Consider the following 17,853-nt stretch of genomic DNA (forward strand, 5'->3'; position numbering starts at 1 on the left):
GCACATTTGTAATTGCAGGACTTTTGTCCCGCTCCACAATGCCTCCCTGTCTACAGTGTGTGTATATGTGTGTGTGTGTGTGTGCCATCTAACGATTGACAGAGTTCCTCCCCGGGCACAGCAGGGTTGGACAAGGCCAATCATGGCCTGCCGCTGTTCCCGTGGCGACCAACTGCTTCTGAGAGGTTTAAGAGCCGGTTCCCGCATTCAGGCTGCAGGTGCTTCCATCCTCCCCTCACACACACACCGCCCCCCAGCCGAAGCCTCTGTAGGCATGGCCCTCTATTACTGTAAGAGCGGGGAAGCCCTTTTTACCAGCTGTGTGATAGAAGCCTCTCACCCACTTCTCCAGCTCTCCATCCCAGAGGGGAATCATTGTCTGGCTTCGGCTCGTTTCGGGGGTCACTGCTGCGAGCCGGTGTCTGTCTCTGGTGCAGACTGAAGCTAGTTCGCCTGCAACAGCCATCTTTAAACCAAAAGAGAGAAGGCAGTTAAAAGTCTCTCTGTGGTTGAACAAAGCAGGTGTCTACAGGTGTCAGACAATTAAATAAAATGCCTTTTAAGACCTTTTCGAGTTTGCTTGTAACCAAATTTAATACTGATTTGTATTCAAACATCACAGGTAAGTATAAATGTTAGTATTTACATGTGTTTCCATGCAGGTTTTCTGTAGGAATGTGATTATTAGAGTGAGTTAAGCCAATCTATATTTTGCCAACAGGCAAAGTTAAAAGACTGCTAGGTTCAGCAGCAGGTTTTAAGATTTGTAACATCAGAAATTTGGACTTTCACACACAAGAAACTCAACTTTCTTTTGCAAAAAGAAATTACATAAAATGCTTGTGGCAATTCAGACCTCACAGATTCAAATTTAGGACTATTTAATGCCTTTTAAGGCCTAATTTAAGACGTTTTAAAGACCTCTAGACACCCTGGAACATTTTCCTTTGTACATTTCATCAACTTGTCACAAGATGGTCCCGTTAATGATCAGACAGTCAAGCAGAAAAAACATCGGTCACACACTTTCACAGAAATGATCACAATTTTCACACTGTTCAAGATTCGTATCGAGTTGACAAACGGCACGCTCTCAAAGCACTGAAGCCCCACTGTGTGTTAACTACATTCTCTGGTGTTTGGCACGGAGCAGATGATGACCCCTGCTGGTGAAGCATGATGACCTACAATGCATCTGTTCCTCCTTTTAAAGAGTCTGAGTGCTGCAGTGTGAGCAGGCTCACCAGTTTACTTCAGTCAGTTTCATGAGTTTCACGAATTCTAAACATCTGTGTTTTTCATAAACCCTTTGCACCTTGATATACTTTAGAAGAGTAATTCAGTCTATTCTATTTATTGCAGCCTAGGTCGATATAAAACTAACATTACTAAAGTGGGAGCAAACTGCAGGGTTGTTTCGCAGAGGCACAAAGTTGTGTCTGTTTCAGAAAACGAGATGCAGCCACTCCACATGCAGACAGCTGGCACTTGACATTTGTGACTGTTAATGTCACATCACACTTCAGCAGCCTTAAATGCCCCCATACTGTCTAAACAACATCCTGATTCACCATCCTCCTACAGGTGGCCTCTGGTTTTGCCCCCACCTGTCTGCCAAATGTCTCGGCAGCAAACACTCTGCTGCGGCAGCCAGAACACATCACAGTCCCCTTTTGTTACTGCGCTGGTGTCTGTATGTCAAGCCAATGGTAAGATGGTGGTGTTCAAGTGTCGCACAATCTGGCTCTGTATGCGTTTCCTTTATGTTGATGACGTTTCGGCCTTTCTTCAAGATCACCAATCATTCAATCATTGATTGACTGTAGATCTTGTGGAAGGCCCAAAGGCTGAAACGTCTTTAGAATAAAAGAAATGCACATGGAGCCAGAGTGTGTGACACTTGTTTTCTATACTAAAGTCTACTGCTGGTGATCAGCACCAGGTTATAATTCTTGGTGTGTTTTACTTTTATACCTTAAACGATGGTAGCATTCCTCAGTATTAAATGAAAGTTCACTTTAGGTTATACTTCTGTGTCATGTGGTCTCCTGTTCAACAGGAGTATGTGTTGGTGGTGGAAACAGTATGCAGAGGCAACAACTCCAACCACGACTCCATTACAAGTAAAGGTTCTGCATTAAACAAGATACTTAATAATACCTGTTGTATTACCAAATTCTGTTGCAGCACTAAGCACTACATTTACTGTAATTATCTCACTTCATCTTTACAAAGAAACTTAATGTAGTCATTCATCCATTTTCCTTAACTGCTTATCCTGCTGGGGGTTGCAGGAGGGCTGGAGCCTATCCCAGCTGACACTGGGCGAGAGGCAGGGTACACCATGGACAGGTCACCAGACTATCACAGGGCTGACACATAGAGACAGACAACCATTCACACTCACATCCACACCTACGGACAATTTAGAGTCACCAATTAACCTGCATGTCTTTGGACTGTGGGAGGAAGCCGGAGTATGTTGACACAGTTTGCTCAACTTTGCACAACCTTGCACCCCAGGGTTCGAACCCCCCCACCGCACTTAACCACTGCACCCATCTCATAATGTGGTCATCATCCTAATGGATAAATAAGAATGAAAATCCTCAAACAATCACATGAGTCAGAGACAATCCTACACATCCACCACTGGAATCTGAATTCTACTAATAGTATAATACTAATAATATTAGCGTAGCCTAATCTTAATCTGCAACTGTGCGGAAATACCAGGTTTAAACAGAATGATCAGACATGCATAAAAAGAAGAAAGCTGTGCAACATTTGAATGTTAATTTAGATTTTGAATATCTATGTCATGAAGCTTTAAACTATTCGGTACAGCCCTTTACATATCACCTCATAGTGGTCCAACACTTCACCAAGAATGTAATGTTGTTTTTTACTTTTAAATTCATCCTCTGTCTTTATATATATTATTAATATATACCTGTGTTCCTCACCACCAGTAGACAATTTGATGTTTTACTGTTTTTCCCACACAGGAATCCTGTTGTTTTTACAATAAGTAAACACTGAACTTTTGCACCCAGCTCAGAGACGACATGGCTTCTATAGATATGATGGTAAACAGCGATGCACTTGCTCAAGATTGTTGCTCAACTTGTTTGTCAGCCTGGAATGATGCACAACCAGTTGCAGGCAGCTCAACAGGCTGCCCGGCAGCAGCAGCTGCTGCATCCTCCTTGCTTATCTTTGCATTGGCAGCTGAGACGGTCCTTCCAGATAGCACAGACATGAAATCATCCCTTCACCTGCTCCGGGCTTGGTTCAGCATGACGAGCACACGGCACAACAACTGCCCCCAGCCATGTTGTCTATCACCAGACAAACCTCCCGTCCTCTGAACTGCTGAACCATAAAACACTTAAACCTGACAGGAAATAAAAACAGATAAGAAAGGCAATGCTGTGATTTTACTCCCAAAACAGTGTGTGGGGATGGTGGAGATAAGGCTCAGATTAAGGCATCCAGAGCAGGATTCATCCAGACGGGGAGAGACAGGCTGGCATTAAGGTAATTAAGGTGATGTTTTGCAGCAGCGAAGATGTGCTTGTGACTCAGAGTATGTAGCGTAACAGCTGTGCCGTGACACATAAGCCCCCCTCCGCAGCCCATCACTGATTGTGGCAAGTCCTTGGCTGTGACCTTGCTCTCCCTCTGCCCACGCTGTTTTGAGCAGGAGATGGTTGACGATCAATTTCAGCTACGAGTGCGCTGCGGAGGAAGGCAGCATATGGTTAGACATGATTTACGCACAAACACGAGCGCTCCCTGATACACCCCCCCCCCCCCCTTCTCCACTCACAAACACACAAACAAGCACTTACATAAATTATCATGTTTTGTGCTGCTGCAGGTATTGCTGGTGAATTGGTAATGTTGGTTGCAGGTCTGTGGTTTAGCAAAGACAGGATGAAAGGGGGTGAGGAGAGGATGTAAAGCCTGCAGCTCAGAATATACAATAAACTTTTTTTTAGAAGGCAATTGATAAACAATTTTGTCTTTTCAGTTATTTTTAGATGTTTTTAGGGTATTAAATGATGGGTTCACATTTTTTAAAACCTGTCTTGAAACATTATTCCCAAACTTTAAACATTTCTCCTGTTAATGCTGCATCAGAGGTTTGTCCAACCCACTTTAGGTGAGAACATGCTCACTTATACATGACAAAACGGGCAGCGAGACACGGGCAGCACACTGGGGGCCCTTTGAAACAGTCCATCTTGAGTTCATCAGTGGCTTTGAACACCACCCTTTGCAAAAAACACTGAGGAACTCTACCCCCTCTCATCCCTCTTCTCAAGGTCCTGACACACCAAGCCGACAGTTGGCTGTTGGTCAAAGTTGAGCCATTGGTGAGCAAATGCCGCCCTCACTGGTGCAGCGTGTCTTGCACTGTTGGCCCTCATTGGGGCTAGTTGGCCTTTTATCCATCGATTCAGCATGTTAAATTGGCACTGGCGCAGCAGAGCCCATCGATGAATAAATTTACTCTGATTGGCAGATGTGAGACACGTAAACAAAGAGCTAGGGCCAAGAGGGTGTGAGACCAAAACAAACTTGTTACATAAGGTAAGATTATTTTTCTTTAGCCATTGAGCGCTTTAGCAGAAACGTTTCAAGACAGCCTTCTGTTTCCCTTTTTGAATCAGGATTACAGACGAGTGCCGTCTGCTGGCATGGAGGGGTATGTCTTTTCATGCAGGCCCAGAACACATGCACTTGTTGGCCGTTAGTTTGGTTTACGTGCAACTTTTTGGCCGATACACCTCAACAAGAGGCAACATAGCAGGGGCCCTTGTTGCGACGTCTGTGTTTGGGCCTTTAGATGCAGGACACTGAGTTTTAACGTTACCTCCTTGTCTCATTCACATGTGTTTGCTTCCCCTGTGTTGATCTGTTTTTACTAACAGTCACTGGATGAATTCAAGTTGCTACAGCCATTAAAGGAAAACTTTGCCGATTTTCAACCAGCTCTGTCATTGCAGTGTGGGCAATGTGCAGATGAGCAGTGTTTGGCTCCCTCTGTGCTGCAAGCGCCTGGTAATCCCCGCTCATTTGCCACCAGGTCCCCACACTTTTGTCTGCACATACTGCCCACTCTACGATGACACACACCTGGTTGAAAATCCTTGCTTGAACTTATCCATACCGCTATTTTCTAAGGTACTGTAGCTTTCATATGTAACAGACACAAATGTTTGGTGGCTGGACCAGGGTCAGCAAACTGTCTGGTGGGAGTGTGGTGGAGGGGCCCTGGGTTAAATTCATGGCTGTGCTAACTAGCAGCAGTTTCTTCCCCGTTAGATCAGCAAACTTTCTGGCATTATAGTCTCCAACTTGTGGGGAGAGGTACGGAGGGACTGTGGAGTACATCCATGGGTGAGCAGCCTCTTTCAATGGTGCTGGCCAGCAGTAGGCTGGCAGCCAATCATCAGGCCTTAACATCAGGCAACCCGCTTTCATCATGTGGAAGTGGGAATGGTTTTATCTAACGTGGTTTCATCTAAAGTGGGTTAGAAAAATGATAGACACATTAATGCCAGCCAGTGAAAGATTTCTCACTGACATTGTATCAGTGTAAGTGATTCGGGCCAAACTTCACACTAATATGAAGCCTACAATGAAAAAGCTTCAGGAGTCAATTTGTTAGTGGTCAGTATGGATAGGAGAAATAATTACAGCATGCAAAACCTGTTGCATCTGACTATTGTTTAAATACAGACTTGAAAAATTGTAAACCTATCCTTTAATCTTCATGAGCAAGCACACTTTACAAGGTTTAAAAACATTTAAAAGGATAGTTTTGAGGCTACAAACAAAGGCTATCCAACAAGATAATAATATATTAAGTTTAAAAGATAGACGTACTGCTAATGAAGATACATTTCCTTTGAGATTTTGCCACAAATTCCCACTCCCTCATCACAAATCCTTTGTACCTTTGACCCCTCAGTTCATCCCCTACCCCCCAACCCTCCTTCAGGCCTCCACCTGACACCTCCATTCAATAAAATCATTTGTATACACAGGTGAAGTAAAACAAACCACATTAAAATCTCTCTATTTCCATAGCAGATACTGTGCAGGGTGTATAAATCCTTCAGGTGTGTCTGGCTGCAACACGCAGGGAGGATGTTTGAATCTGTGTGATGTGCTCTAACCTTTGACCTTCAGTCACAATCCTGCGTCCGCAGAGGTTCAAGATGACTCATAGATTATCGCGTGCTGAATGTCTGTCGAGCCGCGATGCTTTGTAGTGCTCTGATGTGGTTGTGATAAAAGCGTAGTCTTGGGTGAGCGAGGCCTGCCTCAAAGTGAGGTCAAGCAGACGGGGGATTTAAGCTGCGAACACGATCAATTGTATTCGGGTCAGGGTTGAGTCATGTGACTGGTAGGATTGGTGAAACCTCATAATAAGGAATCTCAGATCAGATTGATGATGTGGTGTAAAAATGATCCCTTAAAAAGAGGATTCAGAATTTACCTCTCATTCTTTTTGATGTGGGTCCCAAGAGGAAGATACGTTAAGTGTTACTCTGACCGTTGCTTTTTCAGGTTGAAATAAAAGATTTATTTATTTATCTACATTTGTTCAAGACCTTAACTAATAATTCTCAACCTCTCACTTTTTCTATCTATCTACAGACTGTGTTACGCATACACACCAGTACCCTGCCCACATGGACATATAAGACAACAAAAATACTGTTGCAATAGTGAAACATTTGTCACATAACATGAAGTTCTTACATTTAACATAGCATTGTAAGCAAAGACCTTTGTCTCCAGTCCTAAGCTATGTAGATAAAATCTGTCATAAGAAAGGTTCACTTGAGATACAACTTGAGTTATTTTCTCATCATCCAATCAGAGGAACTTGAGAAGAAATGAAGGACATTTTACTAAAAACGTCCACTTAAATCATCAAATAATAATCCTATAATGAACTATAAAACATGACATGGACTTTAAATTCAATCTCACCGACATCCAGTAAGGGGGACGAAGGGGGACGCCACACCCCTTGATTGCAAAATGACCAAATCACGTCCCCCTTGTTAACCTGCCATCAATCTCCAACCTCCAACTCTCGATCCAGATGCCATCCTATCCAGGCCCAGACCTTTAATCAATGGTTTATTGAGCATTATTCATTTTAAATTTCTATTTCAGCCTCTGCAGCATTGTTGCACAAAGCACCAGGAAACTTAGAGTTCAGTTGCATGTGTTAAATTATCTCACGTGATGCTACTAAGCCAATCAAATCTGTGCATTACGATAGGCATTGTGACTCAAGTGAGTGAGAGAACACACACAGACATGGGAGAGATGAGACAAGACAGTCTCTGAAAGTAGTTTCACATGGTGTGCTCTGAAGAGAGAGCAAAGTAGACAGCTGGTAACAGAGCTTTTAATCAACAATGGACAGACTCTTGCATGTTAGTTCTTCACAGTCAGGTCAAAACCTGTACGTGTCAAAATCAAAATTTAAGTTAGGCATTAGATGGGTGGAGCGTCGCCCCCCTTAGAAATGACCAAATCACCTACTGCCTACATCACATCACAAACAAAGCCCTCTTTCTACAAGAGGACCGTTAAACCTTTTTCTTACTATAACTGATGTCCATGTACTTCAACGTAACTGTGAGATGTTTTACTTTTTTGCTTCGAATACATTTCTTTGCTGTAGGTGTTTTCTAATAGTCTTATGTGAATGAGCAAAGCAAGCCAGGAAGTGGTTTAGTTAAAGGACAGTTCACCCCAAAATCAAAAATTTAAGTATCATGCGTGCATCTACTGATAGATGAGAGGCCTGTGTTCGAGACGGTGTGAGATGTAAACATTAATAGCTGAGGTGTAACATTAGCTGATTAGTGGTGCTAGGTGAGCTAGTAGTAAATGCGCAGTTCCTTGGGCTATGGGCATTACATTGATATGCTGAGGATAATTTTGGATATTGTAATATCATAAGTGTTGTCTTTTCCTAGTTTTAAAAGCTTTATTATAGTAAAGTGATGTCGTATTCTGAACTTACCAGACCCTTCTTACTGTTTGATTATTTGCCTTTAACAAAGTAGTCATTATACCCACATTACTCCTGACCACCAATCAAAAATCTCATTGTGTAAATATTTGGTAAAGCACCAAAAATTAACTCTACAATCTCACCGCGATATTGGTATTGAGGTCAAAAATATTGTGATATTTGGTTTGACATCTTAATGTTGTAGTTTTATTGGTGTTGTGGTGGTGTCTGAGTGTTGTAGCTGTATTGTTGTTGCTGTTGTTATTATTGCAATGATTTGATGTTGTGTTGTCTTGCTATTGTTATTGCTGAAGCCATTGTGTCGTAAATATGCTCAATTTTGCAACTGTTTATATATATATATATATATATATATATATATATATATATATATATATATATATATATATTAACGTCTTTTAGCAGAGACATTATACTGTTTTCTGCCCAGGGACTACAGATGAAAATTAGCTTATGGCTAACTCTGGTGAAGCTAAGTAGCTGTGCACTCTCCCTGTTTAATAAATAAAATGAAGAATGAAGAAGCTAACGTTAGCTAGCTCAGTGGTACGAGGTGAGCTAGCAGTAGAAGTTTGCTTCCTTCTGCACACTGCATGGTGATACAGTTGGCAGGTGCTGTTCGGTACAAAGAAAATAGTTTCAACATGAAACTGCTCAAAACAAGGTTTGTGGATTACCTTGAGTAACCGGGTCATGGTTTTTGAAAAGAGACACTGCTGTGGAGTTTCAAATGTAATTTTTGGTGCTTTGAACACATCAGCAACTCACACCTAAACAGCCTCGACTGATAAACAGGTAAGAGGAAAAATATGTATGTTTGAATGCGGGGTGAACTGTCCCTTTATAAGTCCAGTCTTAGTGTGTCCCTTTTCCACCTCATGGAATATTTCATCTCCACACACACACAAAAAAAAACCACTTGGCAGCAGCGGGCTTTCAGCTCACTTTTTCAGAGAGCTTCACCATAATGATATTTTTATTCCGGGAGACATGGCCTAAATGATTTCATGTGCTAATGCAATGGGCTTGGCCATCCCCAAGGCAACAGCAATGGTCTCATTAGGGTTTCTAGTCATGAAAGTAGTGAAAAAGGAAAAGCACTGAATGGGGTCGTTAAATACATCATCAAAGAGGTGTGTCTCTGCTCTCTCGTTATAAGTTGAGATAACGCAAAAAAGCTCCTCGGTTATCGGGGAAGGGGAGGGGGGTTATGTGCCGGGAAAAGTCAGTTAGTGTTTGCTTGTATTTCTGTTTTTGTATTTAATTACTGAATCATAATGAATTTCCCATGTCTAAGGAGACAATTTAATTTAGCAGCAGCTAATGACACCAGTTGTGTGAATTGGATGTATTAAAGTTCTAAAAATCCTTTTAGCTTATCTGTTGCTCTTTATTTAGCTTCCTGCTTTGTGATCAATGCGAACTTAATGAGAGAGACCCATAATAAATAATGGCTTTTTACCTGGAATCACCCATTTATTGTAATTCATGAATATATTTATTTGTCACAGCCACTCCTCACACTCATATGGGGCAAATAATGTGTTTTTTTATTATGAGGAATGTATTTCTGTGCAGACATATATGATTCTTCCTATAAATCATTTAACATTAATCTGACTGTTTTAACATCTGCTGTTGAATTTAACTGCTGCAGGATAATAACAGTAAAAAATCAAGGTGTGAGTCACTTCGGTTCTGTGGCTGACACACATTACCTACATACACTGAGTGTCCACTAGAGGGCAATGTGTCCAATGCATTCAGTCTGATGTCACAGGTTTCATAAGGGCGACAAACCACACAAAGAGAAATGACAAAGAGTCAGTTATTACACCGTGTGCAGATTAGAAAAGTGAAGCACCCCAAAATCTGATCATTACCTTGATATGAAGCTCTCTTTTTTTTTCTCCAGTCCTCCTTCAAGGTGTCATATTAGTTTTGTGCCATTGCTCTTTGCACCTGATTGTTGAGCAATTTTCTGGTAGTGTTTTATGCTGTGTCCACCTTGCAATGTCATATTGCAAATTAAATCCAGTAATGATCAAGCTTGCAGTGGATGATTTATTGATAATCAAAATGTGAAAGGAGAAGACGGACCCTTAAGGGAAAATATTAAATGTTATTCTTGATACAATTTTACTTGTTTATTATAAGAAATTATCGAAGGGAAGATGAAAATAAATTCTGCAGTATAAGGGATATAGCAATGGCAGTAATGAAAATCAGATGTGAAATAAAAATCAATACATTTTCTTTTATTTTTTTCCCTCCAACAAAGAGGAAGCTGCTTGCCTCCTCATCTAGTATCTTTTCCTATTCCTCTCTCTCTCTCTCTCTCTCTCTCTCTGTCCCCTTCATTCCCCCTCCTGTTATCTGCCCCCCGCCCCCCCTCCTGTGGGATCATGGGAATTGTGCAAGTAGCGTGGCGTTCCACGCTCTGCCCGCGGCGCTCCAGGAGGAGGCGTGCAGTAATGACCTGCTCCTCAGCTCGCTCGCCATCATCGCCCTCACAATTAATTCCCGCCTCGCGTTCCTCTGTGGTGGCGGGGGGGATGAGAGTGTGGGCTCCCTCATTAGAGCTCCTTGTAATGTGTCTGGCAGCAGTTCCCATCCTGCCACTTCTGCCCTTCCACTGCTGCTACCATGTTTGTTTTATAGATGCCTCCCTCTATGCTTTCCTGCCTCACAGAATGACTGACACCGAGTGTAAAAGTACGCCTGGTCTGTGTTTTTATCCATCAGGGCTCGAGGAAACACATGAATACACCTTTCACACACGTGACATGGAGGGGAATATTTTCAGCAGGTTTTTCCAGGTCCATCTGGCCAGCGTAGGAGCCTTTTCACAACAAACACAATTCATGGAAATGTCCAGTGCACTGTCACATTATAATGCCTTCAGAAACAGGTGATGACATTTTGAACGGCTGCTGACACCAAACTCAGGGTAAGCACTGAACTTTTAAACCAAGTGGAGCAGAGTCTGACCTGGATTTCAACTCTGAGCTTGACCAGGGGTATTTTACAGTTTCATCGCACCATGGTCTGCCTCGCATGGTTGGTCAGCCTGCATATTTTCCAGGTGATAAGTGTGGAAAATTCGTAACATAAGGCATAAAGAACCATATTTTTGACACCGTGTTGTATATAATGTCGAGGAGTCTTGCTACTGACATGCAAGCTACCTTTCTGATGTGCTCATGGCAACAATCTCTTCAGTGAAATACTGAATGGTACAGCCAGTAACTTTTGGTCCTTGAAAAACATGATGAAAACAAGAAAAACTTTAATGAGGCTTAAAGTGATTTTCTTTATAACAATGCAAAGACTGTGTGAAAATGGGATAATTCGAAAGCGGCTGCTCGAAGTGACAAACCTACAGAAATTTGTCACCTGAATCTCATTTTGTCCCTTTTTTGTTCATTCCCACTGATTTCAGCAGGCCATTGTTTTCAACTTTTAAGCATCAAAAACTCAGTGTACACTAACTGAATTGGCGAAGTACCTACGGCATAGGCTCTATGTCGACACAGAGCCTACACCATACCCCACGCTGTACCCTCAAGTGCACCTCCCCAGAATGTAACCACATGACGTAGCGACGCAGACCTCCTGTCTATTTTTGTAAGCTAGAACTATTTCCTAAACGAAGCTGTTATTTACTTTAATTTCACAGATAAGAAACAAGAAATCTGGAGGTGAAATAAAGCCTCCACAAAAATAGCATTCTAAGTCTTGTGTGCAATTCCTCCTGGCTTCATATGAGTAGAGGAAATCTCCCCTCCTCGCTAGGCTAATTTATACAATGTAAAATGCCATAGGCTTGTACTAATAACGTTAGCATGTCTTATGTGTTTGGTAAATGTGTTTAGTATAAGACAGTTGTTTTGTCGGTGAACCCTGTGAGCTGTAATGGAGCCAAATTTTGTAACGTTACCTTTGTTAAATGTTGCTGTTGTCCCTGGCTTCATATGAGTAGAGGAAAAGTCTGCTAGCTGCTAGGCTAATTTATACAATGTAAAATGCCATAGGCTTGTGCTAAAAACATTAGCATGTTGTATTTGTGGGGAAAATGTGTCAAGATCAAGACAAATGTTTGTCTGTGAATGCTGCGATTTATAGTGAAGCTAATTTGTGTACTCGTGTTTAACACTGTTTCTATTTAGCCATGTTTAATGTGTGTTTTGGATGTGTTTTGAGTCAATTAAACTTCAGAGCACTTCACAGAAACCCCACCGCCAACTTGTGTTTTGGAGATGTAACTGCAGAGTGACACAGACACACCACCGCACAAGTATAAATGCTCACAACAGCATAAGACACGTGCGTAGGCTACAGAGTAGGCCCTGCATAGAGCTGACATACAGCTATAAATCCCGCTTACAACAGCGGACAGATGCACTAAGCAACCAGCTGGTTAGTACAATGTAGCAGCAAAAAAGGCAGATATTCAGCATCGTCCATAAGGAACGGACAATAAAGAAGGCTTCACAAATAGCTGAAGACATCTCGCATACCCTCAACACCTACATCAATCTTATGCCCTTTGGACACCAACATAGGTGAACTTTTATACAACTCACCTGTTTACATTTTATTAAGGCTTAAATTTGCGCTTAATTAAGGGCGGGCCACTTTGATTGAGTGACAGGCTGTCTGCAGATAGTAACCTCAGCTTTAGCACCAGCCTCTCACTCAAATATTGTCACTTCTGGCTCCAAAAAAAACCAAGATGGCGACAGCTGAAATGCCGAACTCGAAGGCTTCAAAATGGGTCCAAAAACCATGGTCACAATAGCCACATCCATTATTTTTACATATTATGTCCGTCTGCTTAACTTTTAACCAGATTGTTGCCGCTGGCTTTTATTCTGTCTTCATAGCCTTAGCTTTATATCTTAATTTTTATGTATGTATTTACCAGTCCTGACAGCAGCTGGTATTGTTTTTATCTTGTCAGTCTTTGTGTGTATTAGGTCCTGGAGACACCTTCTGTAGTGGGAACCACCACAGAAGCAGTTTTGATTGTTTTGCCAGGTGTTTATATGTCTGTCTGTGGACAGAGTTTGTCACCACAATAGAGTCACAACTGTGCAAGATGCAGTCACAAAATGTGTGGTTGAAATCCCAATGAGGGCCTAGTTCGAAGATGGGTGTTCTCCATGCAAGGGTGCCGGAAGAAGGGGGGTAGGAAGTAGGGACGGGGCCATTGTCCCTCCAACTGTACACTCCTGGCCAACATTCGCACAAAAACATTCACCAGGTGGGCAGAAACACAGCTCCAAATAAATGCTAACATTGCTCCACAACTGCTGGATGTCTACATAAGTAGTGTACTTCGTAATGTACTTTATCCACATCAGATACTCATTTCATCCAAGTAATCAGCTCGAACCTGAATTTCAACATATTAACTAAACTGAAAATGATATGTCAATGTATGTTGATACGATACGATACGATACGATACAATACGTTCACAACTTGGGAGGCCAGGTGGCCTCCAAAAAAGGTTTAAGCAACATGTCATCAGTGATTATTAGACCCTCAGTATAATCCAACTTTAATTCCCAAGATTCACTCTTTTCCTTTGAAGGCGCTGTATGTAAGAATGTGGCCAAAACAGCTACTGCACTCAAATTCAAAATATTGCCGCGAGTCGTGTCCACCCCCCCTCCCCTACAGATTCGAGGTTGCTGCTCTGTGCTGAATTGCTGCGTTGTGCTCCCGCATCTGGCAAAAATAGAAGACCTGCATATCTGTTGCGGAGGGCTCTGGAGTGCCGCAGCAGAGACGGAACCAGAACGCAGCACAGCCGCAGCCGGTGGAAACACACACACTGACTAGAACTGAATCCTATCGACTCTGCTGCCGTGCCGGAGCGCAGACGCAACCAACACGCATCTGGTGGAAATTGGGGGTGATTTGTTTGCCCAAGGGCGGCTGCCGTGGCAGGGCCGCGTCGCCGCGTCCTTGATCTTCGGTTTTCCAGCGGGCCATTCGAGCAAGTCTGGCTTCTCTGCTGCTAACGCTGCTGCCGGGATACAGTGGAGGAGGAGTCGGCTGCTAATGCTATGTACCAGGACACTGCTAATGCTGCTTGCCGTGCTGCTAACATTTGTTTCTCAAAAAAAATCTGTCAGGTCGATGACCCACCTGCACATGGGCTACAATGTATGATCGAAAATGAATAACAGTTGAAAGTATTCGAGATGTCCATCCCCGTCTAGCTATGATGCTAGTTAGCCAACTTTGGCTAAAGCTTACTTTTCGAGGAGAAGAGTAGCCACTTCAACATCTGATTTCAAATTCTTCTCCACTTTCAACCGTCTCCACCGTTCACAAGCATCTCCTATATAGACCCTCGCTTTGCCTCAAGTTTTGTCTTGGCGTTTTTGGGAATCATAATGAGGTCATTTGGGTTTAGTCACACCGTCAGCCATTGTAGCTCAGTCGCAACAGGCCAAAACACAAATTCAAAACATAAACATGATTTGCAGACCGTAATTTTTTTTTTTTAAATGCGAATATTCTGGCTGTACTATTGTTGTCAGTGAGATCCGTATGTTATATGAACATTATTCCTTAAGGCCCGAACATACTCGGGCGGAACATACGCGGAACGGACTCCGCGGAGGTCTGCGTGGACTCAAAGCAGACGTCTGCAAGGCCCGTGCGCGCAAAGCTCAGATTTTACAACCGCGTGGACTACACGCACCAGTGACTGCTCGGCATGTATTTTTCACATCGCGGGGATTTTTCACGGACATTTTTACAGGAAACTACAACGCGGAAGTGCACTCGACTATGGAAGCCCGAATGACTGCGGACATTCCTCGCGGAGTCTGTTCCGCTTATAGTACGCCCGAGTATGTTCGGGCCTTTACGCCGGATTTCCACTGGATGCGTGTCTGTTGTGGAACGGCAGCGCTGGTTATCCGCTGCGTGCTCCGCCGTCCGTCAATACCCACCGGCTGCGTTTGCTGTGTGGTGCGGTGCAGCTCCGCTGGAAGACATCTTGGTGCACTGCCATGATTAACATCTCCTCGTCCATGGTGTTCACGGGGTGAAATGACGTCTGAAAACCTCTGACCTGTTGACTTCAGGCCTGCCTCTGCCCATTATGTAGTTTTTAACGTGTAGTGCAGGGAAATATGATCCGCCGTGAACACTGTGTATTTTATTTTGAAAATTAACCGGATGTTTTATTGTGTTTCTGTGCACGACTTCCTGCCCTGCACGATCTGCTCTGTGCTGAATTGCTGCGTTGTGCTCCGGCGTCCGGCAAAAATAGAAGTCTTGCGTATCTGTTGCAGAGGGCTCCGGAGTGCCGGAGCTGAGATGGAGCCGGAACGCAGCACAGCCGCAGCCGGTGGAAACATACACATTGACTAGAATTGAATCCTATCGGCTCCGCTGCTGTGCCGGAGCGGAGACGCAACCAACACGCATCTGGTGGAAATTGGCCTTTAGTCTCTGTGACATATTAGGAGGATTTTACGACTATTTGCTTTAGATTTCTTACATATAGCTCCTTTAAATATTAGCTGTTTTTATTTGCAAGACGCAATCTTGGAGTAACAAAATGCAACATAAATACAAGCCGCCAATATCATGACCAAGGTTACATGTTTTTACTGCAGTTTGAAGCTGTTTGCACTCGTTGGGAGCCGCACAGCGAGCAAACACAAAACAAAAAGCAGAAACAGTACAGTAAAGTTTACTGTACATATTCAGTACAAAACAAAGTAGCAGACTGGTATTCTTTTGGGAAAACTGAACATAAAGCATAAAGCTAGGAAAAGACATTTTGTATGCTGCTTCTGCCGACACAAACAGACTTATTAGTGAGTTCTTCACATTTCTGAAAGTATTAAACAGATTTGACATATCAAAATGTCAAGCACTTATGTCTCAAAAGTCAAGAAATTATGCCAATTTTGGGCAGTTTAGGAGTGGAGAAGGGTTGTTTTGATGCTTTAGATGAGATGTAGAACTGAAAACAGTCCTTGGTTATTCTGCAGCTTGCATCCCTCAGAAAGAGCATGCGGTGTCATGTCACCTGGCAGAAACCATTTAGATGTAGACACCATACTCGCTGTCACAATAAAGCTCATCCCGAGAATACATAGATAGTCAGCTGTTTGCACACAGACCCTTTTCAAATAACACAATCAAAGACACTGACTTCTGCACACTGTGTCACGAATACTTTCATGAGTCATGCCTCTTGTCAATGCGACGCCGGGTTCATTCACTGGCATAGTTGTTCGAAACTCTTTTGCTCTACTACATTGGTTTTTGCACAGCTATTGTGCGGGAGACAGATTCAGCATCTGCCATTGTGGACTTTGTCAAAGCCAAGGCTGCGGCTTAGAGGTTCAGTCAACATGCATATAAATAGAGGCTAGTTCTGGATGACAGTCTCAAAGAATATAAAAAGTTGTATTCATTTCACCTAATATTGATGAAATGATCACGGTGATAAGAGGGTTTGATAGTGTCATTGTGGACGTGTGTGCGTGTCATGTCTCTCTGCCTGCCTGGTTCTCAGCCTCTAAAACATTAATAGTTGCTCCAGCTTGAGCAGCACCTCTCACTTCTATCCACTACTTGTGTATCAAAACCACAGAGTTCATTCAGATTCTCAATGCGCACTTGGACATCAGCCAGCCCCAATGATGGTCCGTATGTTGGAGAATGTTGAAAATACAAACTCAGCAGAAGTAGAAAATCTAAACTCCAAGCCTAAAAGCAAAAGAAAAAAATTTGACGACAAGCAAGGGAGGTCTACCCATAAAGAAGTGGACGTTTTGAAGCCTTGAATTTTGCATCTTGACTGTTGCCATCTTGATGTTTTGGAGACAGAAGTGACCATGTTTGGATGAGCGAGAGGAGCTATGGAAGAGCAAGGGGTGGATCTGACGGAGAACCCGTGGACACCACCATGGTACCAACAAGCATATCCAGCTTTATCATCTATTTTACTCTAAATGGGAACATAACTTACAAAATGAACATCCCGGTGTATCAAAGAAGGCTTGGAACTGGTGATTAAGACCACAGACTCATGTGGAAAATGTTCAATAAATCAAGAGTGGAGAAGGATCATGTCTAATAGACTGCTATACAATTTAATTTCTTTGCAACTAGTGTGTTCAACACATTCACACTCGGACTTTGTCACATATCGGTCATGGACTTTCTATATACTTTTCTATACAACGTGCAAGGTACCCTGGGTGCATTGGTTGTTGACGTTCTGGGACGCCGTGTCAAGTTTTGCCGATTACATATATTGTCTCCTTTCAAAATACACTTTCGTTCTCACAGGAAATTTGCCATTTACATACAGTCTCTTTCAAAATAAATGCACTACGTTGGTACAATGTAAATTGATGTTTGTTTTCAGGGTTTGGCTGTATAATCTTACAGGACGCAAAACACCGCTCACCCAGAAGAAAGTCACCACCCTTCCACCCACCCTACTCGGACTTTCGCCCCCTTAACTTTTGTTTTTGTCCCACCGTGTTTCTCCCTGACACTGCCAAGTGCTGTTAAACTAAAATGGTGACCAGCCGTGTATCATGCCGACATTAAGCAAGCATTGGATTTCGACGACTTTGGAGTGAGACCGGGTTGGTGTAATCACTCCCTGCTGGTGATTAGAAAGAATGCAGGTGTAAGGCATTTCCACACTGGCCTCACTTTTCAACCCAATCCCCAGAATAAATGTTGGCATTGAACATCTCTATAAACCACAAATACATTAC

General features: G+C 42.8%; 1 long non-coding RNA gene across 1 annotated transcript in view; it reads right to left on the reverse strand.

Moving 5' to 3' along the window:
* Positions 1-339: 339 nt before the first annotated feature.
* LOC125885388 (uncharacterized) overlaps positions 340-17,853 on the reverse strand; it is a 173,609-nt gene continuing 156,095 nt past the window's right edge. Inside the window, exon 6 of the long non-coding RNA XR_007448898.1 lies at positions 340-466. This is a non-coding gene — a long non-coding RNA (uncharacterized LOC125885388). The remainder of the gene's footprint in view (positions 467-17,853) is intronic.

Source organism: Epinephelus fuscoguttatus, linkage group LG3, assembly GCF_011397635.1.
Source record: "Epinephelus fuscoguttatus linkage group LG3, E.fuscoguttatus.final_Chr_v1".
NCBI lineage: Eukaryota > Metazoa > Chordata > Actinopteri > Perciformes > Serranidae > Epinephelus > Epinephelus fuscoguttatus.